The 26,461-nt window shown below is 34.5% G+C and overlaps 1 pseudogene; it reads left to right on the plus strand.

Moving 5' to 3' along the window:
- The first annotated feature begins 18,339 nt into the window (after positions 1-18,339).
- LOC107930005 (geraniol 8-hydroxylase-like) lies at positions 18,340-19,886 on the plus strand (annotated as a pseudogene).
- Positions 19,887-26,461: the final 6,575 nt, after the last annotated feature.

The following is a 26,461-nucleotide window of genomic DNA, read 5'->3' on the forward strand; positions in this document are numbered from 1 at the left end:
AGCAACAACATTAGCCTTTCCCGGGCGATAGTCAATCACAAGCTCGAATCTTTCAACAATTCTAACCATCGGCGCTGTCTCAAATTCAGATCTTTCTGAGTCATCAAATATTTTAGGCTTTTGTCATCTGAATAAACATGACATTTTTCACCAAACAGATAGTGAAGCCATATTTTTAACGCAAATACAATAGCGGCCAATTCCAGATAATGCGTCGGATAGTTCTTTTCATACGGCTTTAACTGTCTCGAGGCATAGGCTACAACTTTGCCTTTCTGCATTAAAACACAACCCAAACCATTTAAAGATGCATCACTATAGATAACAAACTCTTTACCCGATTCGGGCTGAACTAAGACTAGAGCTTCGGTCAAAAGAGCTTTCAACTGATCGAAACTTTTCTGGCACTTTTCTGACCACTCAAACTTAACGTCTTTCTGTAATAGCTTTGTCATCGGGGTTGCAATCATAGAGAATCATTTTACGAACCGTCTATAATAACCAGCAAGTCCTAGAAAACTTCGAACTTCCGAAACATTTCTCGGAGGTTACCAATCAAGTATAGCCGAAATCTTGATTGAATCAACCCGAATACCTGATGCTGATATAACATGGCCCAAGAAACTGACTTCACGCAACCAAAACTCACATTTACTAAATTTTGCATACAACTGTTTATCTCGTAAAGCCTGTAACACAAGTCTCAAATGTTCGACATGCTCTGCCTCATCACGAGAGTAGATCAGAATATCATCTATGAATACTACTACAAACTGATCTAGATATTGTCTAAAGATCCGATTCATCAAATCCATGAAAACAACAGGTGCATTAGTAAGTCAAAAAGGCATAACAAGAAACTCATAATGCCCGTACCTCATTCGAAAGGCAGTCTTTGGCACATCAGAGTCTTTAACTCGCAACTGATAGTAGCCTGATCTCAAATCTATCTTCGAGAACACAGTAGCCCCTTTCAACTGATCAAACAAATCATCAATCCGTGGTAATGAATATTTATTCTTTATAGTCACCTTATTGAGCTGTTGATAATCAATGCACATTCTCATCGTTCCATCTTTCTTTCTCACAAATAGAACTGGTGCCCCCCAATGAGAGAAACTCGGTCGTGCAAAACCTTTATCAGTCAACTCTTGCAACTGTGCTTTCAATTCTTTTAATTCGGTCGGTGCCATACGGTACGGAGCTATCGAAATTAGAGTCGTCCCCGGTACTAACTCAATACCAAACTCTACTTCTCGAATAGGTGGTAGACTCGGTAATTCTTCAGGGAACACATCTGGATACTCACATACAACAGGTACTGATTCAATCTTCTTTTCTATCACTTTACTATCAAGAACATATGCAAGATAAGCTTCACAACCTTTTCTCACATACTTCTGAGCCAACATAGAGGATATCACTACCGATAAACCATTTAGATCATTAGATTCAATCCGAATAATCTCGTCATTCAGGCACCTTAAATCAATAGTATTCCTTTTGCAGTTAACCACAGCATCGTGTAAAGTCAACTAGTCGATACCCAAAATTATATCGAACTCGTCAAATGGCAACAACATTAAATCAGCCATAAAACACAAATCTCGAATCATCAACGGACAATTCTTACACACTTTGTCAACCAACACACACCGGCCCAGGGGGTTTGATACTCTAATCACAAATTCAGTAGACTCAACAGGCAAAGTCTTACTGAATACTAAAGTTTCACACACATATGAATGAGTCGAACCAGGATCAATCAGTGCAATAACATTAGTATCATAGAGAGTGAAAGTACCAGTAATGACGTCTGGGGATGAAGCTGTTGGATCGCCGGCACCCCTACAGCGCAGCGAAAAAATTAAAATCGGTAACCCTAACCATGGATCCATGTGTGAAGAATGAATCGGGGTGAAAAGATTACAAAATTACCTAATATTTCGATTGAGAAGACAGTAACTTCTCGACAATGTGTAGTCTGATCTACAGTCAAACCAAGCCGGAGTCTATCGAGACTCCGACCTCTACGTAATCCACCCAATTGACTACGAACGGAAGAAATCCCCAAAACAGTTTTGAGAGTTATATTTCTTTGATGGCTGCTAGACCTTAAAAATAAAGAAAAACGAGATTCTAATATATCCCTTTATTTTTAGGGTTTTTAGGAATTAAATAAATAAAATAATATTTTAAACCGAAAATTATAATAACATTAATTATAATATAATTTCGGTAAACCATATATTTATTTAAATTCATATGCTAATCAAATTCATGTCCTCATTATGCGTACAACAACCTCGTATATAATGTGTCAAAATTTGATTACTAAATTAAATTAATTCTATAATTAATTTAATTCAAGTGACACCCAAAAATAATACCAACTATGGTTTATTCCGTTCATTTCAACTATAGGGTGTGACCCTGTAGGTTCCTGTAACGTTAGCAGTAATACTAGAACGATTCCAATGTTACAAATAATGAGTGGCATCTAGCAATGCATCATTGCTACCTAAGTCACAAGAGATCATGATTCGACATAACCTTTTATGATTAACCTTTTATGAAATAATCCTTAAGTCCTTTATCTCTGGATTGGACACAAGTCATGTAATAGTCACACTTGTATAGTCCATTCCATGTTCCTTGATATCTTAAGTAGACTACGATATACAAATAAGTATGACATCTCATATCAACTTATTTGAGCATGGCCATGCATTTCTAGTCTCACTTAATCAAGTGGCCTAAGATATTACTCCCATTATGTAGGAGGGACTTATTCTATATCGACCAACCATATCCTTCTACATCGATTGTGATATATCCAACATCAGCCTTTATAGAACAACCAGTTACAGTGTACGTTTAACTGTATCAAAATATACTACTCACGATGTTGGGATTATGATGATCTCAAGTCTGAGGATCATATACATATTAATCACTATGAGTAATGTCGTGACAATTACATAATAATCCAAGAGACATACTCATAATGGGTCAGTCCAATATGTTGTTCTCTAACACACATATTCATGCATCGATTCTGACATTCCATATCAATGACAACTCTTTATCATCAATCAACTACATGTTAGTCTTAATGCATTATCGTTGTCCTATCCAACAATAATACTTGACTAAGGATCTTTTAAGAATAATCATATTATTCTTAGGACATTATTATAAAACAACTTATTTATACACACAGAAAAGAAACTGAAATAATAACGGTAACGCCATATATTAATAAACATGATAAATCAAGTATGTTATTACAACCATCTCATGATTGGTCTTTGGGCATACTCTAACAGAAGCCTCCTCACGTGCGTGAATGGCATATGCTTTGGCAGGTGCACGAGCCTCAGATCGAACTGTCGTGTCCTTTGTCCCGCTCTGACTACCACTAACATTACCCGTATGCCTGAGTGGTCTACCTCGTACTGACACATTATTTGGTCTGGTACTCTGTACAATATTTTGCTCGGCCACCATCGGACAATCTCGAATAAAATGATCTTTTGATCCACACTTAAAGCAAGACCGATCATGAAATCTACAATCTCCTGGATGCCATTTACCACAATGCTTGCACTCTGATCTATTTTGTCGAACATTACCCACACTAGCAACTGAAGTAGCTCGTGAACTCATAGGGGGTCAATCTCGTATAGAAAGCCCGACAGTAGCCTTAGATCGGCTACTAACATCTCTGAATTTTTTTGTTGCCGTCTGAAAAGTTTTACTCGCTGATCTCTTGCGAAAATCACTAGCTTTAAGATCGGCTTTTCTTTTCTCTTTGCTGAGTTCTTCAGCCGTGCAAGCTCGCTCGACGAGTACTACAAACTCTTTTATTTTGAGTATGCCGACAAGCAATTTTATGTCTTCATTCAGCCCTTCCTCGAATCTTTTACACATAGCAGTCTCAGTCGCAACACACTCTCGGGCATATCGGCTGAGTCTTACAAACTCACGCTCATAATCAGATACGACCATACGACCCTGCTTTTGCTCGAGAAATTCTTTGCGTTTCTGATCAATGAATCGCTGACTAATATACTTTTTGCGAAATTCTGTCTGAAAGAAATCCCAAGTGACACGCTCTTTCGGAACAATCGAAACTAAAGTGTTCCACCAATAGTAAGCTGAATCCCGTAACAAGGATATAGCACATTTCAGGCACTCATCAGGTGTACAGGATAATTCATCGAAGACACGAATGGTATTGTCGAGCCAAAATTCAGCCTGTTCAGCATCATCACTAGTTGTGGCCCTAAATACTTCAGCTCCGTATTTTCTTATTTTATCAACAGGAGGTTTATTCAATCTCATAGGATCGATGGTCGGAGGTACCACAGGTATCGAAAGTGGGTTAATCGGGGTCGGAGGTTGTTGAACAGCCGGATTTGTCCGGATATATTGAGTAAACCATTCATTCATCACACTATCTCAGTATAAATTATGGCATGTATAGCTAGACTCATACATGCTACGTTAGTCCTAGAATCGACTAAACCGTAGCTCTAATACCAATAAAATGTAACGCTCCTAACCCGTATACGTCGATAAATTAGAGTTACGAAGCATTATCGGATAAAATGCAACTTAATACAGACATTCAGTAGAATTCAAATTTTTTTTTACATTTATGTTAAATTAGTCAAATAAGAAGTAATTATAATTATAAAATTTTACTTTAAACTTTTATAACAAAACATAACGTTTCAGTTCAGTTAAACCGTAAGAAAAATAAGCTAGTTTCATATGACTATTAATTATATATATATACAGTACATTGAAGTACGACTTCCAAAATATTATCTAGCCTATACATGCCATAAGTTAAAATTTAAACGTTTTAATACTGAGATAGTAGATAGAGTGATGATCTTCACTAACGATCCCCGTGCCTGCAGCTTGGTTTTTTTTATCTATAAAACAAACGGACAAAAACAATCAAAGTAAGCTTTTATAGCTTAGTAAGTTTATAGCATATCTAAAATACATATAAACGAACATATGTATAAACAATATATGCTTATAATCAAGTTCCAAACATAATCATTAATAGCATATACTGATTTCTAATATACTTATCATTTGCATTTCATAGAATGCATATCTATGATCTTTCAAATACATATGTCAAAAACTTATATTTTTACTTATCAACTACATAAACCAAATGCACATCTATACTTTTAATCCACATGTGCCGAATGCATACATGTATATTCAATAATTTTCATAACAACCAATATATGCGCCTTTTCACTAAACACAGAGATCCAAACCTTTATATGCTCATCAAATACATATAGACAAATGCTCATATACTTATCCATTATATTTAACCCAAAATCATATATATATATCAAATGCGTATAATCGCTTAATTTAACATTTTCACCGGCACTTAGCCTGTTAGGCTTATAGCCTGATTCAGATTACCGGCACTTAGCCTGCTAGGTTTATAACCTGATTCAGATCACCGGCACTTAGCCTGTTAGACTTAAAGTCTGAATTATTTCACTGACAATAAACCTGATAGGCCCTGAACCTGAAAATCTCAATTTACAGAAATTGTAACTCATATTCAAACTATATTTGTATATAATATCCATACATAAAAATTCAGCTCAATAATTTATAAACTCTATCTTTAAACCACATAGATATGTAAAGATCAAATACCAAATTCAGCTAAATAACTTAATAAATTAAATTCTACTACTAAAATCTTATCATTTAACTTATATCATACCTTAAGTAATATACATTTACTAATCGAATCACTTAAATACATATATATATATTTCATAACCTTAAAAATTAAATCAAAGAAAATATATCATACATTCGAACACCTTATAGATAATCTAAGCTAACAATTTCATACCTTTGATTCAGAACAAAAACTTTTACATGTATATACATACATATTCGAAATTACATATACATACATAACATTCATACTTTTAAATATATTCAAGACTTATTTATGAGTATAAATATATGTTCCAACTCACATATACATATATATAACATTCCTACCTTTAACCAAGTCCAAGGTTTTATACATGTATATGCTCATATATATATATTCGAACCTTATGTATATATATATTATACCTTTGATTAAAAACAAGAATTTATACATATATATTTTCGAACATGATACATATATATATTTTCGAACATGATACATATATATATCATTCATACTTAACCAAATTCAATCCATATACTTTCAATTTCAGCTCATCAAAATACAATAGATATACATGCATATATACTGATTTAATAACATCAAATTGTTAATAGACTTACCTCGGATATCAGCGGACAAGATCGACTATTTAATTACTTTTGTTTTCCCCCGATCCAAATCCATTTTCTTCGTTTCTTGATCTAAGCATAATCAAATTTAACCTTTTTATTCATCAAAACATTCAATTAAGTCCAAAAATACATAAATGGGCAAATTACCATTTTCCCCTAACATTTTACACTTTTTGCAATTTAATCCTTTTTGCACAAAACACAAAATATACAAAATTTGCCCACACTAAGCTAGGGCCGAATATTCCTTGTCTTCATACAAGTCCACACATTTCATTTATTTCACATTTTAATCCCTCAAGAATTCATTTTCACAATTTAGCTCTAATTTCTCAAATTCACTAAAAATTCAAAGACAAAATATGTTAATCTATCACATTTCTTTCATTTTTCATCATCAACTATCACAATGTTCAAGCATTCATCAATGGCACATTTAAAAATCATCAACAATTCACAAAATTAAGGCATGGGTTTTGAAGTATTCAAAGCAACGATCTCAAAAACATAAAAAGTATCAAAAACCGAACTAAATCCTTACCTTAATCCAAACTTGAAAGTGCCGAACCCTTAACAAGGTAAATGACTTTATTTTCTTCTCACATTCGGCCAAAAAAATGAATAACATGCATGGCGTTTATTTTATGTTTTATTATATTAACATATTTAATTAATTTACAAAACTAACCTTAATGATTTTACTTTAATAATTAACTAACCATGTCCATAAAAGTCCACTCAAAATTTAAATGGTATAATATCAACATAAGGACCCCACATTATAAAAGCCATGGCAATATAACACTTTAACAAATTTCTAGCCACTTTTGCATTTTACGCGATTAAGTCCTTTTATAAAATCGAGCACACAAACGATGAAATTTTCACACGAAATTTTCACACAAGTAAATTCACACATAATAAACACATAAAATAATATTAAAATATTTTTTAGACTCGGATTTGTGGTCCCAAAACCACTGTTCTGATTAGGGTCAAAATCGGGTTGTTACAACTCTCTCCCCCTTAAGGATTTTCGTCCCCGAAAATCTTACCGGTGAATAGGTTTGGATAACGCTCTTTCATTGTATCTTCTGACTCCCAAGTTGCTTCTTCAACTCCGTGTTTATGCCACAATACTTTGACTAACGGAATTTTCTTATTTCGTAACTCTTTAACTTCACGAGCCAAAATGTAAATCGGTTCTTCTTCATATGACAAATCAGATCTAATCTCAATCTCTGACGGACTAATCACATGTGTAGGATCGGATCGGTATCTACGTTGCAATAGCATGAGCGTAGATATTTCTAGGATTCCCCTCACCAGGTAAAAGCTTTCTCTTCTCTTCAGGGCCTCCGTTGCAATAGCATGAGCGTAGATATTTTTCGCTTTTGGGAAAAAAATAAACTCAATCTCCTGGAAACTATATTTTTGGTTTTTAATATCTCTGATAATTGCTCCAATGATCGATTTATTAGTATTAGAACTTTGACATTTCTTGATGATAGTTTTCGAATCTCCCACAACTTCTATTTTGTTGACTCCCAAACTAATCCCTAGTTTTACTGCCTGTAATCCTGTTTATGCCTCTGCTGTAAATGGATTTGCAATCTTGGAGTGAATAACTGCATGTGTTGCAAGGATTTCCCCTTCCCCGTTCCATACTATTATCCCCGAAGCCGATCTGAACGCCTGACGGTCGAAGGCTGCGTCAAAATGAACTGTGGCCCTTCCCCTTTTGAATACCTATTGAATATTGCCAGTAGAATGAAGAGTAAGTTTTTTCTCTTTTGTTGCTTCTAGTTCTGTAATATAGTTCCGAATTTTCCTTGCAATTTCAGTTCCTGACATGTATCTTCTTTCATATACGAGTTGGTTTCTGCTGAACTAGATAAACCATAGTCCACAGTAGAAAAACTCCAAACCTAAACCTTAATCATATAAATTTCAATAAATTTTCTAAGAAAGCATTTTTCTTTTATACCTTAATACATTAGGAGGAAAAGGAGAATTATAATTAATTTTTATTAGGCTTAAATAAAATTTTAAGTATTTATTAGAAATTTCTTCAATTTTTTTAAAAATATTTTGCTTATTAGTGATGTGAATTATGGTGTATTGATAGTGCATACAAATTGACAGTGTATTAAATATTATCATAAAATTTTACAAGATAATTAATTTAGAAATGAAGCTTGAATATTATTTAAATAAATTTTTTCCTTTAAAAAGAAAAAAAATCCTGACTCTAAATTTGGAGTTTCCACCTTCATTTTGCTGTAAAATTTGAAGTTTCCAACTCTTCATTTACTTGTGGAACCATAGTAGAGTATAGTTCAAAAATTTCCAAAAGGAGGTCAAAGCATACCATACTTATTAAATATAAAAAAAATTATTCTGCCCCTTTTGCCTGTCCCTACCTATGTCTCACCAATGTTATTAGTCCATGTGTACAATTAAATTTTATGTTTTGCTTTTTTCTAATGTCATGTTCTTTTTCCTTTCGTTAAAGTTTCAGTCTCAACAAAGATGGGCTACTCAAGTTTGTTTGCTCTTTTTCAAACTTTTCAAGTTTTAGTCTTAACAAAGATGGACGGCTCAAGTTTCATTTTAATTTCAAACTTTTTAAGTTTCAGTTTTGCTATTATGGAGTACAATAAAAAAGAAGGACAAAGTGAAGTAATGGAGGTCGGTTTATTTGAAGAGGTCGAGAACCAGAACAAAAACAAAATGATAAACTAATTGAAAAGACAATTACTCAAAATAATTTTAGGGAGTTAAAAGATCGATTCCTTCCACATCGTTCCTTAGGGAATTTATAGAGAATGTCCTTTTGTCCATTGATGTGATGTTGTTGAATAAACATTCAGTCACACTAAATGCGTAAATAATATTCATAAGTGTATATCATAAGGCCTTATCAATACAAGGTCATTGTGCCTAAATGGACTTCTTATCATATCAAAAGTGTGTTCACATTAGGAAAGCATTCATACTTAAAAGCGGGTGGGTGGTTCCCTCTAACTAGAACAAGTGATCTTACCCAAAGGTGTTAGGAGTGGGTAACCTAGATGTTACTACAGAAGGAGTCAATGTGGGGGTAAATGGTGTGTTTGGTGTAGACACATTTCCGAGTAGCGAAGGAGTATGACAAGTCTTAACAAAGATGGGCAGACAAGGAGGATAAAAATAATAACAAAAAGAAAGATGATAATTTCATTGTGGGTTATATAGATTACAATGGAAGTTTAAACATCGTTATAAAAAGAGAATAAAGGAGTAGTCCCGATGTGGCGGAGATTATCGAGCGAAAATGCAGCAAGAGATTGTTGTGTATGAACTTGGATCATACTAGAGATGTTTAGTGATGTTTAGTGCCATTCATGTTGAGTTAGAACATGGTTCATGTTAGAGATGTTTAGTGCCATTCATGTTTCACTTCAGGTTCTACTCTTGGTTCCACTTGTACTGGTGGCAATTCTCCCATCACCAACTGTCATATCCCATGCTTTGGTTATTCAAAACATGCCCACTCTCTTTGGATTACTTTTAATTTGTAATTGCCTGATTAATATAGAACAACAACGTTTTCAAATTTTCAATCCATCTGATAGGATGTTTAGCATGTAAATTTTTTGAAGATTTTAGTCAACAATTTTAGATGACAATCTTAGGAATGTCAAGGCTCGAGCTTGACTGAAAGTGTGGGCACAAGTAGTTTGTAAAGTGAAAAATTGAAAAGTAAAGAAAAATGGCAAAGAAAAGGAGATAAAAAATTGCTTCTGTTAGTTTCTTAAGATTTAAAGTTGTTATTGTTAGTTTCTTGCTATTGAAATCTATGGATGGTTCAATTTTAAAGGGACAGATTTTTGTCCAAAGAAAAAAAGTGTAAAGATACAACACTAGAATTATCACACCAATCAGTGTACCACTAAGATTTAACCCTATGTCATTCAACAAAGAATGAAATGTCAACTCGGATGTTGCATGCTAAAATTTTATATTAAGCTTCTAAAGTAGACCGAGATACAACACTTTGTTTCTTGGACATCCAACCAACAAGATTATCACCAATATACACACAAAACTTGGAAGTAGACTTGCGATCTTCAAGTGAACTCGCTCAATCAACATCACTAAAACCAGTTAAACTCATACTCGATACTTGAAACAACTACCCATAATCAATTATACCCTCAACATACCGCAATAGATGTTTTACAACTGTCCAATGCACATCATGAGGTTTATTCATATATTGACTAGCTTTATTGACAACAAATGACAAATCAGGGTGAGTTAAACACAAATATTGCAAACTATCTACAACTTGTTGATAAAGTGTACCATCTGACAATAGTGACCTGACCAAGGATGTAAGAGTCAAAGAACTCACCATAGGAGTGTTTATTAGCTTGGCATTCGCCATGTTTGTGTGTTCTAGCAACTCACAAGCGTATTTTTGTTGAGACACATGCATCCGATCTTTATATCTGAACACCTCAAGCCTAAGAAAAAAATCAGCTCCTCTAAGTCTTTGAAAGAGAACTGACGATCAAGAGATGAGATAATAACATCTAACTTAGCACAACCACCACCCATAACAATAATATCACCGATATACACAAGAAAATAAACACTTCCAATAGCTATGTGCTTGTAAAACAATGAAGAATTAGCTTATTTTATCATCCTAACTCGATTTGAAGTTTTTCGGATCGAGTTAAGTCGAATCGAGTGAAATTGTTAGAGTTAAATTAAAAAATTAAACATGTCAAATTAAAATCTTGTTACAGTATAACTAATTCCATGTTAGAGTACATAAATTTGAAACCTTATATATTTGAAAACTTTTTCAAAGCAAAATAATAAAAAAATACTTTAGTATTATAAACTTGAATCATTAATTAACTTAGTTAAGTCCCAAAAAATTATTATTCTAGAAAATTTTTAATTTTTTTAACTTACTTTACATATTCTTTAGATTTTTTTTTGAAATTTTTATAAATATTTTTATTTTAAAAAATTATTTTAATTTTTTTGTAATTTTTGTTGAGAGAGACCAAATTGTTTATTTTCAAATTTGACATGGATCAAAAGGGTATTTACACGAATCTGTTATTCGAATTATTTGAGTTATTCGAATTGTAAAATTAAACTTGATTCGAACTCGAAACTCAAATTACTTATTTGTGTTGACTTGAATAATTCAAATAACTTGATTGAATTAAATCTAAATTTAAAATTTTCTTTGAATCGAATTGAGTTTTACTCATCCATAACTGCACATGAATAATTGGGTCAAACTTTCAAAACCAATGTTACTAAAGCTAGAAAATAAACTAATTTATAGTCGGTAATAGGGGTGAGCGTTTGATCGAATCATATTAGAGAGTAGCTTAGGAAGCTGTTAGTTAGTTTGTATTGGGTACAAATACAGTTGCTCAATTTGTTGAAGAGCAGTTATTTTTGAAACTCTATAAATAGGCGTTCTCATATGTACAGAAGGCATGATTTGAAAATATAAAGAAAGTATCATTGTTATTTTAGTTCTTTAATATTTCTCTCTTCACCTAGATCTTTACATAGTATCATTAGCAGGTTGATCCTGTATCATGACTTCTGCTGATTTTGCTTCTGGTGAACCTGTTTCTGTTGTGTTTGCCGGTGATCGTGTCACCAATGCTTTTCCTCAGCATGAGGTGGTTAAGCTAGATGATGGCACTTATCTCCAATGTCATAAACATGTAAAATTAATTGTTGATGGGTATGGACTTACTGGTTTTTTAGATTGTACGTTGCCTTCGCCATCAAGGTTTATTCAATTGCACGATGGATCTCGTGCTCCGAATCCGGCAGCTTTGGTGTTCACGCAGCAAGATCGACTTCTCACTTCTTAGCTTCTATCCACGATAAGTCCTTCTCATCAATATTCGTTTAATGATGCTTACACAGCGTGTGACATATGGACTATGGTGATTAATTTGTTTGCGGCCGATACTGGAGCGAAGCATGTAACACCCCTAACCCGTATCCTTTTCCAGAATAGGGTTATAGAGCATTACCGGAGTTTACAAATTAATTTTCAGACATTTCATTTCATCAAGCATTCATATTTATAACCAATCAAAATCAAAACATTTATGAGTTAACATTAACCAATTTAACTTATACAAGTCATTATAACTAGAATCAAATCATCCAAAATTATCGATAGAACCAATGAATAATGTAAAATATCTCTAACATCATCATTATCTTTTATATTTCTCTCTTCTAAATGACCATTTTGCCCTTCATGATCTTTTAAAATTTCATTATTGAGTCATCACTTAATGTGGTAAAATTTTACGATTTAATCCCTCATAATTCTTCACCTATTCAATTTGGTCCCAATTTATCCATTTTCTTTAGTTTCTAGATTAATCCACCCTTAAAATATTTACATTATTGGTCCTTCAAACTTTTCATATTTACACTTTAACCCTTCAAATTTTAAGTATTTACTCTTGGGCAACAAAACTTTTCTCACTTTTACAATTTAATCCTTTCTTGAATTAATATGTCATAATATACTTTCCAATGTTGACATAACTCAAAATTACCTTTTTTATCACTTTATTTCCTTATTTACTATATCAGGAATATTATCTTATTTTTTTTACTGTAGTAATTTTTTTGGGTATTACAAAGCAATCCAGGATTCGACATGAGCTGTATTCTTTAAAGAAAGGTAACCTTTCTATTAAAGCTTATGTTGCTCGTATTAAAGACTTGTGTGCTATTTTAGAGACTTCTGGCTTTCTCATCTCAAAAAAGGAGAAGATTGAGGTGATACTTGCGGGTTTACCGCTGGAGTTCGAGGCGGTTATTTCTTCCACACGGTTGTCGACTGGCGTTCTCTCTTTTCACCACAAGATTGAGGTGAGACTCGTCAAAATCGAGTATTTTAGAAAGCTATTTTGCATGCAAATCTTGTTGAAAATACGCCGTCCGATAAAGGCGCTGTTCGTGGTGGTCGTGTGTCTAGTCGTGGTCACGTGGCTCAAAAGTGCTACTACCGGTACCATCGAGACTCGAGTGGCACGTTGGCAGTGCCTCCGATCTCCTACCAAGGATACTCGTCGTCGGTCTTTGATGGTATTGTGAAGGGCAGTTTGCTTGTTAAAAGAAAAATCCAAGAGTTAATTTTGGTTAAGATTTTGGTCAAGGCTATTATGGTGCTGATGGTTAAACTTTGTTTGGTGGAATGAATAGTGGGTTTCCTGCAAGTGGGTCGTCCATGTTTTATAATCAACATGGGTATTTTGGCCGTTCTGCTCCCAACGCGTCTAGGCCCAATATGCTTGAGTTTGTTCCTGATGATGGCCCATGGAATAATGGGTCAACGTGGCAGCCTGATTATGATAAAAATGGGCAAAATAAATTTGTTGCTGGACATAGGCAAAATGTCTCTCCTGGACCGAATGTGATGCCATCTTCTAATTTCGTCTAGGTTGAATCTGGCTCCTATAGACCGGTTGATGGTGGTCCAGGTCTATGACCTACTGGTCAAATTAGTGGCGGTCTGGTTTTGCGATCTACTAAACCATGCGCTCGGGTATACACTGGGTCAGATCCATGTATTGGACTTTCTCGGTTAGGTGATTTGCATGCTTCTAATTTTTCTGACTCTCTTGTCAAAACTATTCAACCTCGGTCCAATGGTGGTGATGATAGTTCATATATTCCTGTGCATGTTGGTACCACTTCCTGGTATCCTGATTCTGGTGCGAGTAATCATGTCTGTCTCGATGTGTCTGCACTACGTGATGTCATGCAGTACGCCATTTCTTTTAATGGGCGATGGTACTCCTGTAGTGATTTCCTCAATTAGTAATGCTATTCTCCCTACTCAGTCTAAATCGTTACGCTTGTCTAATGTTCTATGTGTGCCGAGTATAAGAAAAAATATTTTATCGGTTTCACAAATTGCTCATGATAATGGTGTGTTTTTTGAGTTTCATTCTACACATTGTATTCTTAAGGATGCCGTGACCCGAGAGACGTTGCTGAAGGGCCATATTCATGATGGGTTATATCAATTTTTTGTGCCAATGGTGTCTACTTTGTCTAATGGTGTTCCTTTTGCTGCTCATTCACAAGTTCAAACTAAAGTTCTGGATTGTCCGGTGTTTGCTTTATGGCATAATCGTTTAGGCCACCCGTCTGCTTCTGTAGTTAAGACTGTTCTTGATCAATGTAATGTCGTTTCAAATAAATACTGTTTTGATGGTATTTGTATTACGTGTCAAAAAGGAAGGTCACATAAGTTGCCTTTCTCAATTTCGACCACTAACTATCTTCCTTTTGAATTAATTATTTCTGATATTTGGGGACCTGGATCTGTTGCGTGTGATGATAAGTGGTATTACATTTCGTTTATTGATATGAGTACTAGGTTCACCTAGATTTATCTTTTACGACAGAAATCTTAAGCAGTGGAATGCTTTATTCAGTTTTATCAGTTAATCAAGACACAGCTTGGTAAGTCTATTAAACAGTTTCAGAGCGATTGGGGTGACGAATATCGTGGTCTTATGCCTGTTTTAGCCTCTCAGGGTATTATCCATCGACTGACTTGTCCGTATACTTCCGAACAAAATGGAATAGCTGAGCGTAAAGACAGACATATTGTTGAAATGGGCATTACACTATTAGCCCAAGCAAATTTTCCTATGGAGTACTGGGGATATGCGTTTTGTTGCACAGTTCATCTTATAAATTGACTTCCTACTATTGTCTTTCATGGTCGTTCTCCATTTAAGGATCTTTACGGAAATGATCCTATTTATGATCATCTTTGGGTTTTTGGTTGTTGCTATTACCCTTATTTACGTCCGTTTGTAGGTCATAAATTGGAGTTTCACTTTCAATCGTCTACATTTTTGGGTTACAGCCCTCGTCATAAAGGGTATCAGTGTCTTTTACCAAATGGTAAGGTTATTGTTTCGCGACATGTGGTATTTAATGAGCAAAGGTTCTTATTTTCTGAGACTAGCTCCGATAAACCTGTATTGTTATCTAGACAGATTAGTACGACGATTATTCCTCTTGTATGGCCTATTTCTTCTCAATCGCTTGAACCTTTCACGTCGTCACCTTCTCTACGAGATGTTAAATTAGTGCAATCTCAGTCCAATACTTCTTCGGCTGATGTTGACTTAGTGCAGTCCAATGCTCTTTCGGCTGATGTTGACTTGGTGCAATCACCAGATGTTTCAAGTGGTAATGCTCGGTCTATCACAAGAACATGAATTGATGTTGACTTGGAGCAATCACCAGATGTTTCAAGTGGTAATGCTTGGTCTATTACAAGAACATCTGAAGGTGTCTCGTCCTCTTCTGATAGTCCGACTAGTGACTTACCTGTAAGTAACACTCATCCAATGATCATTCGGGCTAAGGCGTGAGTTTTCAAGCCTAAGGTCTTAACTGATGAAGTTGTAGAACCTTCTACAATTGAGGAAGCTCTAGCTACTGATGAATGGAAAGCTGCAGCACAAGATGAGTACATTGTTCTTATTCGTAATTCTACGTGTGAGCTGGTTTCAGCTCCACCTGATCGTAAGATAATTGGATGTAAGTGGTTGTTCAAAATCAAAAGGAATTCTGATGGTACCATTACTCGTTAGAAGGCTCGGTTAATAGCGAAAGGTTACTCTCAGGTTCTAGATGTGATTTTAAGAAAACTTTTAGTCCTGTGGTTAAACCAGCTACTATTAGAGTTATTTTTTCCGTTGCTGTTTTCAAGGGCTGGTCGCTTTGACAAGTGGATGTTAATAATGCTTTTCTGAATAGAGATCTTGATACTGAAGTTTTCATACAACAGCCTCCGGGTTATGTTCAATATGATTCACATGGCAAACCTTTAGTGTGTCGACTAAAGAAAGCGTTATATGGACTTCGTCAGGCTCCTTGTGCTTGGTTTGAGAAGCTGAAAAGATTTCTCGTGTCTATTAGGGTTTGTTGTATTGAAGTCTGATGCATCCTTATTTGTTAGGATCACGCCAAATTCAACACTGTATGCTCTTGTGTATGTTGGTGATATTATTATTACCGGTAGCGTGACATCTGTTATTGAGTGGTTTGTTCAGTTGTTGAACAACGAGTTCTCGCTTAAGGACATGGGCGACCTTCATTATTTTCTTGGAATAGAGGTTGCTCGTTTTTCATCAGGATGTCTTCACTTATGCCAGAAAAAGTATATACGAGGTATTCTTGTTCGATGTTCGATGGAAAATGCGAAGAGTGTTCATACACAGATGATTAGTTCCTCTGTCATGTCTAAAGATGATGGTGATCGTTTAGAGGATCCGACCGAGTATAGGAGTCTTGCTGGTGCATTACAGTATGTTACTCTTGCTAGACCTGATGTTACATATGCTGTCAATCGGATATGTTAGTTCATGCATAGTCCCGTTACTGTTCATATGACCGCCTTGAAGCGCATTTTGCAATATTCAGCCAGCACACTTAATTTTGGCATTGTTTTTCGCCCGACCATTAGTTTGACGTTAGTTGGGTATGCTGATGCCAACTGGGGGTTGGATTTTGATGATCGGCGATCCACTTCCAGGTTTTATGTTTATTTTGGGAATACTCCCGTATCTTGGTGCACGAAGAAAGAACAAGTGGTTGCTCGATCCACTGCTGAGACTGAGTATAAGAGTCTTGTTGCGATCACGAGTGAGGTCACGTGGTTATTATCGTTACTTCGAGAATTAGATATTCAATCTATCGCTACACCAAATATTTGGTGTGATAGTTCTGGTGTAGTTGCGGTTGCAACTAATCCTGTGCTACATTCAAAGTTTAAGCATGTTGAATTAGATTTGTTTTTCGTTTGTGAAAAGGTTGTTGATGGCTCTGTTGTGGTTGGTGAGGTTTCAGCCTGTGATCAAGTTGTTGATGTTCTTACTAAACCTCTGTCAGTATCGATTTTTACTCGGTTTCGACGTTTTCTCCGGGTTTTGCCTGTCGAGGAGATGGATGCATATTAGAGAGTAGCTTCGGAAGCTGTTAGTTAGTTTATATTGGGTACAAATACAATTGCTTAGTTTGTTGAAGAGAAGTTATTTTTGAAACTCTATATATGGGCGTTTTCATATGTATAGAAGGTATGATTTGAAAATATAAAGAAAGTATCATTGTTATTTTAGTTCTTTAATATTTCTCTCTTTACCTAGATATTTACAAATCAAGTTGAATCGAGTGAAAAAATTTCGAGTTAATCAAGTTCACGGGTCCTATTTATCATCCTAACTCAATTTGAAATTTTTTCAAATCGAGTTGAGTGAAATGAAATTCGAGTCGAGTCAAATCGAGTAAAATTATTCGAGTTAAATTAAAAAAATAAACATTTCAAATAAAAATATTGTTACAAGATAACTAATTCCATGTTAAAGCACATAAATTTTTTAAAAATATAAAATTTGAAATTTTTATAATAATTTGAATTTTAAAAATTAATTTTCAATTTTGAAAATTATTTTAAGTTATTTTGGTAATTTTTGTGGAAAGAGAGATCAATTTGCTTATTTTCAAAGTTAATAGGGACCAAAGGGTATTTATACCAATTTGTTATTCGAATTATTCGAGTTATTCGAATTGTAAAATTTAACTCGACTCGAATTCGAAACTCGACTTGAGTTATTTGAGTTGACTCGAATAATTTGAATAATTCGATTCGATTAACTTAAAATTCGAAATTTTTTTTTGATTTTTTCGAATCGAATTGAATTTTGCTCGACCCTAGTTGACAATAGTGAACTCATTCAGTTTCAACTTTCAAATAAGGCTACTCAAAAATAAAATAGTCGAGATGATGCTTAAAATTGCTATAACATAAAATGACTTCACTTTAGACAAAAGAATGCAGTTACAATTTAAAAAATTAGTGTAACCTTTTCCTTACGGATTAGGTTTCCACAACAAAGGATGGATACTTTCAGTTGGTTAGTGTGCCTTGTTTTGCTCTTGGTCTTGTTCCAAGTCTCCAGGAAATTGGGGAGGACCAACAGGCTTCCACCTGGTCCTCCTGCAATTCCAATATTCGGAAACCTCTTCCAGCTTGGTGGTAAACCCCATAGGACCCTTGCAGAACTTGCAAAGGTTCATGGGGACATCATGACTGTGAAATTTGGCCAAACAACTACTATAGTTTTGTCATCTGTACCATGGCCAAAGAAATCCTCTAAACGCATGACGCAATATCTTGTAATCGAACCGTTCCCGATGCCCTTCGTGCCCTTCAACACCACGAAGCCGGAATAGCTTGGATGCCTGTTTCAACCACGTGGAGAAATCTTAGGAAAATCTGCAACTTGCACATTTTCGCTACTCAGAAACTTGACGCTAACCAACACTTGCGGCGTAACAAAGTAGAACAACTCCTTGCTGATGTTGGTGATAGTTCCCGCATCGGAGAATCGATAGAGATATCCACAGTTGCTTTCAAAACTACGCTTAATCTTATATCCAATACTATTTTCTCCGTCGATTATGCCGGCCCTTCTTCTAATACTGCCCTGGAATTCAGAGAAATTTTACAGGTTATCAAGGAAGAGTTGGGAAAAGCCAATTTTGGTGATCTTTTTCCTACTCTTGCTAAACTTGACTTACAAGGCATAAGGCGTCGCATGGCAATTCATTCTAAGAAGATGATGAATATTTTTGATAAAGAGATTGATAACCGGTCGGAGTTGAGAAAGATGAATGATTATATACCAGCTCAAGAATTTTTGGATACTGTTCTCCAATCAGTGAAGATGATAACGAAGAGCTTGATAGAAATCTGATAAAACATTTGTTTTTTGTACTTTTTTCTCTCTTCAGTTTCTCAATTGTTTTCTTCTTCTTCTTTTTTTTTTTTTTTAGTCCATAACTCGGTAAGAATTTGTGAAACAGGATTTGTTCACTGCAGGAACGGATACAACTACAAGTACACTGGAATGGGCAATGGCGGAGTTACTTCATAACCCAAAAGCTTTACAGGAAGTCCGAAGAGAACTACAACAAATAATTGGCGAAGGGAACGTAGTGGAGGAATCTAATGTTACTCGTTTGCCTTATTCAAGATTGCATCCTCCAGTTCCTTTCTTACTCCCTCGAAAAGCTGAAGTAGATATCAAGATTCACAACTTCGTCATTCCGAAGGGTGCACAGGTGTTGATCAATGCATGGGCTATAGGCAGAGATCCTAATTTCTGGGAGGAGCCTGAATTGTTTAGTTTAGAGAGGTTCATAGAATTAGAAATTGATGTTAAAGGAACGAACTTTGGAATGGTTCCATTTGGGGGAGGGCGACGAATTTGCCCCGGATTACCATTGGCCATTAGAATGTTGCCCTTAATGTTGGGTACACTTATTCATTTGATTGGGAACTTGAAGATGGGGTCACACCTTAAAGTTTAAACATGGATGAAGCTTGCGGTCTTATTTCACAGAAAGCTCAACCATTAAAAGTTATCCCTCGTTCGATTTAACAAATTATTGTATATTTTTATCTATAACTATTGAAAAGTTTAAGTGTTAGAAAAGTTAAGTATTGAATTTTTCCTGTTGAGTTGAATTTATATTATAAAATTGTTTGATAAATTAGTAAATGTAAATATTAAATATAATTATATTGTTAGATAAAAGTAAATATTGGTTTTTAATTTTAATCTTATTAATATATTATTTTATATATTTTGGATAGTTTTGGGTAAGAGATAAATATAGTAATTTAAATTTCTCTTTCTTTTAAGAGAAGGATAATTTGTTTCAATTTTTTAATAAAATAAAATTAACTTAATATTTTTTAGATTAAGTGATAATTATCTACCTATCTACTTATCTTATTCAACATTTTCTAAAAAGAATCATATTAAGTTAAAAAAAATAAGAAAATGGTTATCAAATACATTTAAAGTATTAAATGTTGAAAACTTTCATTTTCAAAGAAATGAATTTTCAATGATTTATCAAACACACCCTTCATTGATGGTAAATTATTATAGAATTATTTTAGATTATCTTTCATTTTTCTTCAAACATTATGGGCAATGCTAGCATTCATTAATCACATAAAAACCATGCGTACCTATTTACCAAGGACGTTGTTAGGGGGTTGATAGGAGTCTTAACCCCCTAAAATGGAAAATTTTTCATTTAGGTCCTTTAATTTTTTTTAAAAAATTTAAATTAGTAAAGGTAAAATTACACTTTGTCCCCCTAAAAATAATAAAAAATTGATTTAATTCTTTAAAAATTATAAAAATATAAACTATTAAAATGGTAAAATTTTATTTTTACTATCGTAAAAAATATAATTTAATAATTTAATTTTATTTTATTTTTAATATCGTGAACAAGAATCTTGATACCAAGGATACAAGTGTATGTACAAGTACGTATACCAAGTTCGAAAAATCCTCAAACCTTATTGGTGATAAAATCTGTCACTTTTTTTTTCAGTATTCATGAAAATGTCATAACATATGCATTTTGAACTTATACATGTAAGTTTCATAGGTTACAGATCAAAGCCCATTGTTGAAACTATTTTTTTGTAAAAGGGGTCGATTTTGATTTTGAAAACGAAAACGAACATGGAGTCGCCACCAATCCTTTTTTGATGAGATAGGATAGGGTCACCTCGAAAAGTGGTTATTTTTAATAACGGTTTGATTTATTAAAACAACGATTTTGGTCTACGAAATTCAAAAAGACGGGTTCGGGAGTCAGCTACGCACGAGGAAGGATTAGCACCCTCGCAATGCCCAAATTTGGTACCTAGTTGATTACTTCGTGTTTTTTTTAGTGCCGAGAATTGAAAATCTTGAAGAGATTTAAAATACGATCCTTTGTTAAAATATTAAAAAATTTTCGAGAAAGGGGGCATATTTCACGTTAATCGAGAAAGAGAATTACGTCCCGTAAGTTAGGACACAATGTCTTAAATTCCCGATACGAGAATAAACACCAAAAAAATTACTTATTTGACAGATATTCGATTATCTCGGTTTTAGAAAGAAATCATATTCCGTAAGTTAGAACACGATTTTTTTGATTCCCGAGATTATTTAAATTGAGTTTTTTTTAAAATGTTCTTTTGTTCGGATTTATCGAGAAAATTGAAACCCCGTAAGTTAGGGTACGACATTTCGAATCTCAAAATACGAAGTATTACTTATTTTAAAATCATAAATTATGTATCGAGTAAAATTAATGTATCACAAATTTGTTGTGAAAATAAATCACGATGATAATATGCGTAACAACATAAATGAGTTAAAAAACAACAGGAAAGAGGAGAATGAATTAACGAAACAAACAAGCTGATTACAGATAAAAGAAAGATAACAAGCAAACTAAAAAAAAAAAGTAAACAACCATATGAATAAATGGGATATACAAGGGTTTTAAAAATAATAATACTAATAATAATGAGAATAATATGAATGATAATAAAAATAATAAATAATGAATAATCTAAGGTTTGTAATTATATAAAAGAATGTGAATAAATAAATATAATATGATAAAATAGAATAGATGTATTTAAAATATTAGGTAAATAAATATAAAAAGAAATATAATAGAAATAATCATGCAAAACTAATTAATTTAATAATATGATAATAATAACAAGTAAATAAATAAAAAGGAAAATAATAATAGTAATAATAATATTAAATTAATTAATTTAATAATAAAATAGAAAAAATAACAAAAAAGGGGGCTAAATTGAGTTTTAAAACAGAAATTTGGGGCAAATCAGAAATAAATAAAAAGAACAAGGACCAAGTAGAACGCACGAATAACAAGGAGGGGCTAAAATAGGCAATAATCCCCACCCTCCAAAACACACAGCTTCAAGGTGGACTAAATTGAAAGCCGAAATAAATTATAGGGCAAAAATTAAAAATAAAAGAACTTAATTGTAAACAATAAAAAAGCGGAAGGGCTAAAGGCGCAATTAGCCCTTCCGTTAAAAAAATGCTGATCTTAGGGGTTAATGGGTCGGGTAATTGGGTTGCCCCAAAACGACGTTGTGTTGGGCATTTGAGGCCAGTCTCAAAACGATGTCGTTTTGGGGGCTTATATAAGTTAATTTTTTTTTGAAAAAAAAATCATTTAGCCCTTGTTTTTTTTAAAAAAAAACTAGAAAAGCTCTCACCTCTCCCTTTGGCCAAAGCCCAAAATCCGGCGAAGGAGGACCGCCGTGGCTCTGCCGCGCCTCCATTGTAGACGGTGGTTGGACGCCCTAGGTAAGTTTCCGTCCCCTTTTTATTATATATTTGATATATATATATACAATTTTTTAAAACAAAAGGAAAATAGAAAATTTTGAATATAAATAGTTTCAAAAATAGGAAAATAAAGACAATAAAAATGACCTTTGTACGTTTCTAACTTTGTTTTTTTTCTTTAATCTGCTTTGTTGCTTTTTTTTGTTTGTATACTTGAATATGTTTTTGTTGTATTCAAGAAAAAATCCCGGGAAAAAACTACAATGGTTTTTCATGGCTTATATAGCCATTTTACAAAGTTTTAATCTATTTTTGTATATTTGCTGTCACTTCTGCTTTTGGTCTTTGCAGGTGGCAGTCCAAGTGGAGGGCGGTGCTGGAAGAGGTGGCAGAGGCGTTGGCAGACCTAGGGGAGTTAGGGGGTGGTACGGGCTAGGGTTTCTTTTTGTTTTTCTATTTATTGGGTATCGGGCTAATTGGGCTTGAATTGGGAAATTTTGGTTTTGGGCTGTCTGGTTTTTGTTGGGTCTGTAATTGGTTTAGTTTGGATTGTAATTGGGTTGTATTGGGTTTTATTCTTTATGGGCCCCGGGTAGAATTAGCCTACAACAACTGCCCCTCTTTGCTTATTGTCGTGTAACGAGAATGGAGTAAAGACTTTTGAAGGGCCAATTTTTCCTGGTCTTGCCGAGTCTTGACTTCTTTGGGTGCTTCTCTTCTTCAGGTAGCCTCATTCCAACCCACTGTATCTTCAGAGGTATAGGAATTGTCAATTTGATCCACTCCACTGCAACTTCAGGGAGATAAAACTTGTAGCTTCTATCCATTCCACTGTAACTTTAGAGAGATAAGACTTATAGCTTTAATTTGCTCCGCTGCAACTTCAGGGAGATGAGATTTGTGTCTTCTATCTGCTTCATTGCGACCTCAGGGAGATAAAGTGTGTAGCTTTAATCTGCTCTGCTGCAACTTCAAAAGGATAAGATTTGCTATTTTTAACCTGCTCCACTGTAATTTTAGGAAGATAAGGTTTGCGGCTTTAATCTGCTCCACTACAACTTCAAGGAGATAAGATTTGTAGCCTGTATTCAATCTGCTCCATTGCAACCTGCTCCACTTTAACTTCAAGGAGATACGATTTATAGCTTTAATATGCTCTAGTGCAACTTCAGAGAGAAAAGATTTTCTATCTTCAATCTACTCCACTGCAACTTCAGAGAGATAAGATCTATAACTTCAATCTGCTCCACTATAACTTCAGGGAGATAAGATTTGTAATTTGTGGCTTTAATCTATTCCACTGCAATTTTAGGGAAATAAGATTCGCTATCTTTAGTCTGCTCTACTGCAACTTCAGAGAGATAAGATCTATAACTTCAATCTGCTCCATTGCAACTTCATGGAGATAAGATTTGTAATTTGTAGCTTTAATATGTTCCACTGCAACTTTAGGGAAATAAGATTCGCTATTTTCAGTCTGCTCCACTGCAACTTCAGGGAGATAAAACTTGTAACTTCAACCTGCTCCATTGCAACTTCAGGGAGATAAGATTCACCATAATGACTTCAATCTATCCCACTGCAACTTCAGTGGTATGAGTAATTTCATTGATCTGTTATACCATTCTCTAAGTAGCATGACCTGTAAGATTCATTTCATGGGCCTATTTTGTGGCAAATGATTAGGATGTTATGATCAGAATGAATCAAATGATCCTAACTAGATGTTTATGCATGATGAATGCAGAATGTCATTTTTCAAGGATGATCCCCTTTTAATGCTTGGGTTGAAATTGCTCGTTGTTCATTAAGGTTTTATCACTGACGTATTACGCGGCTTTCTTGGTCAGCTGGAGTCTTTGACAGGAAATTGAAAAAAATAATCGCAATTTGGGCTATTCTTCCCCACATGTTTCCAACTCTTAAATTTGGTTAGTCTTGACCAATGGTCCTGTTTCAGGTTCTTGTACTATTTAGGAAACTTTTCAGAGCAATATTTAAAACCCTTTTATAAAGTATTATTAGCCCATTAATCGTTATTTCAACGCAAAATGCTTGAAAAAGATTATAATGATGGACAAAATTGAAATTTATCAAGAACAAAATTTGAGAAGAATAAATTAGTCAAAGAAAGCAAACATTGCTGAAATGCAAAATGAGTAAGAAGAAATAGGTGCCCTAAATATCGCAGCATGAGCTTCTCTACCCGAATTTCTTGAAGACCATTTTGAGTTCAACATGTGTTTAGGGAATCTAGAGTACTTTGTTGATGCCCCAAGATGTAGCATCTCTCCTTCTTGTTAATTCGGAGAAAGTAAGACTACTGTATGCCTCATCCTTGATCAAAATTTGAATTACGTTTTCACGAGTTTTCAAACCAAAACCCCTTTGGTCTCAAGGTACTCTTTTACGAGTTTATGTCTTGGCTTCTCCCCTTTTTTTTAGGTGAAGTACTTCTTGACTGAGTCTGAATTCACTAGATTAGGTAGATTCTTGTCATCCATCTCTGTCAATATCAATGGTCCTCCAGAAAAGGCCTTCTTTACCACATAAGGTCCATCCCAGTTTGGCATCCATTTTCCTCTGAAGTCTTTTGTATGGGAATGATGTTCTTCAATACCAAGTCCCTTTCATGGAATTCTCTAGGCGAACTTTTTTTTTTGTAAGCTCGCATCACTCATTTTTGGTGCATTTGACCATGACAGATAACTTTCAATCTCTTCTCTTCAATCAAATTTAACTGATCATATCAGGATTGGACCCATTCTGCTTCATCCAACTTCAGCTCTGACAAGACCCGAAGGGAAGGAATCACAACTTCAATGGGTAAAACTCCTTCTACTCCATAAACCAATGAGAAAAAAATTGCTCTGGTAGAGGTCTTGACCGATGTTCGATAAGCATGAAGAGAAAATGGTAACTTATCATGCCAATCTCTATAAGTCTCAGTCATTTTTCCTACAATACTCTTGATATTCTTATTAGCTGCCTCAACTGCGCCATTTATTTTTGGGTGATATGGTGACGAGTTGTGGTGTTTAATTTTGAACTAACTGCAGACCTTTGCTATCATGTTGTTGTTCAAATTCAATGCATTTTCTGATATGATCCTTTCTGGCATGCCAAACCGACATATGATCTCCTTCTTTATAAGCTTGTCGACTGTCGGCTTTGTGACATTGGCGTATAAAGCAGCCTCTACCCACTTGGTGAAGTAATCGATGACCACAAAGATGAATCAATGCCCATTAGAAGCTTTTGGCAAGATCTGCCCAATGAAATCCATGTCCCACATAGAGAAAGGCCATTGAGAAGTCATAACATGAAGATGTGAAGGGGGTACATAAATCTTGTCCCCATAAATTTGGCACTTATGGCACTTCTTGGCATAATTGATACAATCCCCTTCTATTATGGACCAGTAATACTCGAATCTCATGATTTTCCTGGCCATCGTAAACCCATTAGCATGTGTTCCGCAGACATCCTCATGGACTTCCTCTAAGATTTTCTTAGCCTCGATAGCATTTACATATCTTAGTAGCACATGATCCTTTCTTCTTTTGTGTAGGATCTCCCCATCTGAGACGTAATCACTGGCTAGCCTTCTCAATGTTCTTTTATCATTCTCAGTTGCTTGGTTAGGATATTCACGATTTTTCACATACTACAATATGTCATGGTACCAAGGGTGATCATGCTTTTCTTTTTCTTTTTCTTCTTCTTCTTCTTCGGTGTTGTTATAATAAGCTGGAGTTTCATAAATACTCACCCGGATAGGTTTCACATCCTCTTGTTTGTTCACATTGACCATGGAAGCTAAA

Source organism: Gossypium hirsutum, chromosome D08, assembly GCF_007990345.1.
Source record: "Gossypium hirsutum isolate 1008001.06 chromosome D08, Gossypium_hirsutum_v2.1, whole genome shotgun sequence".
NCBI lineage: Eukaryota > Viridiplantae > Streptophyta > Magnoliopsida > Malvales > Malvaceae > Gossypium > Gossypium hirsutum.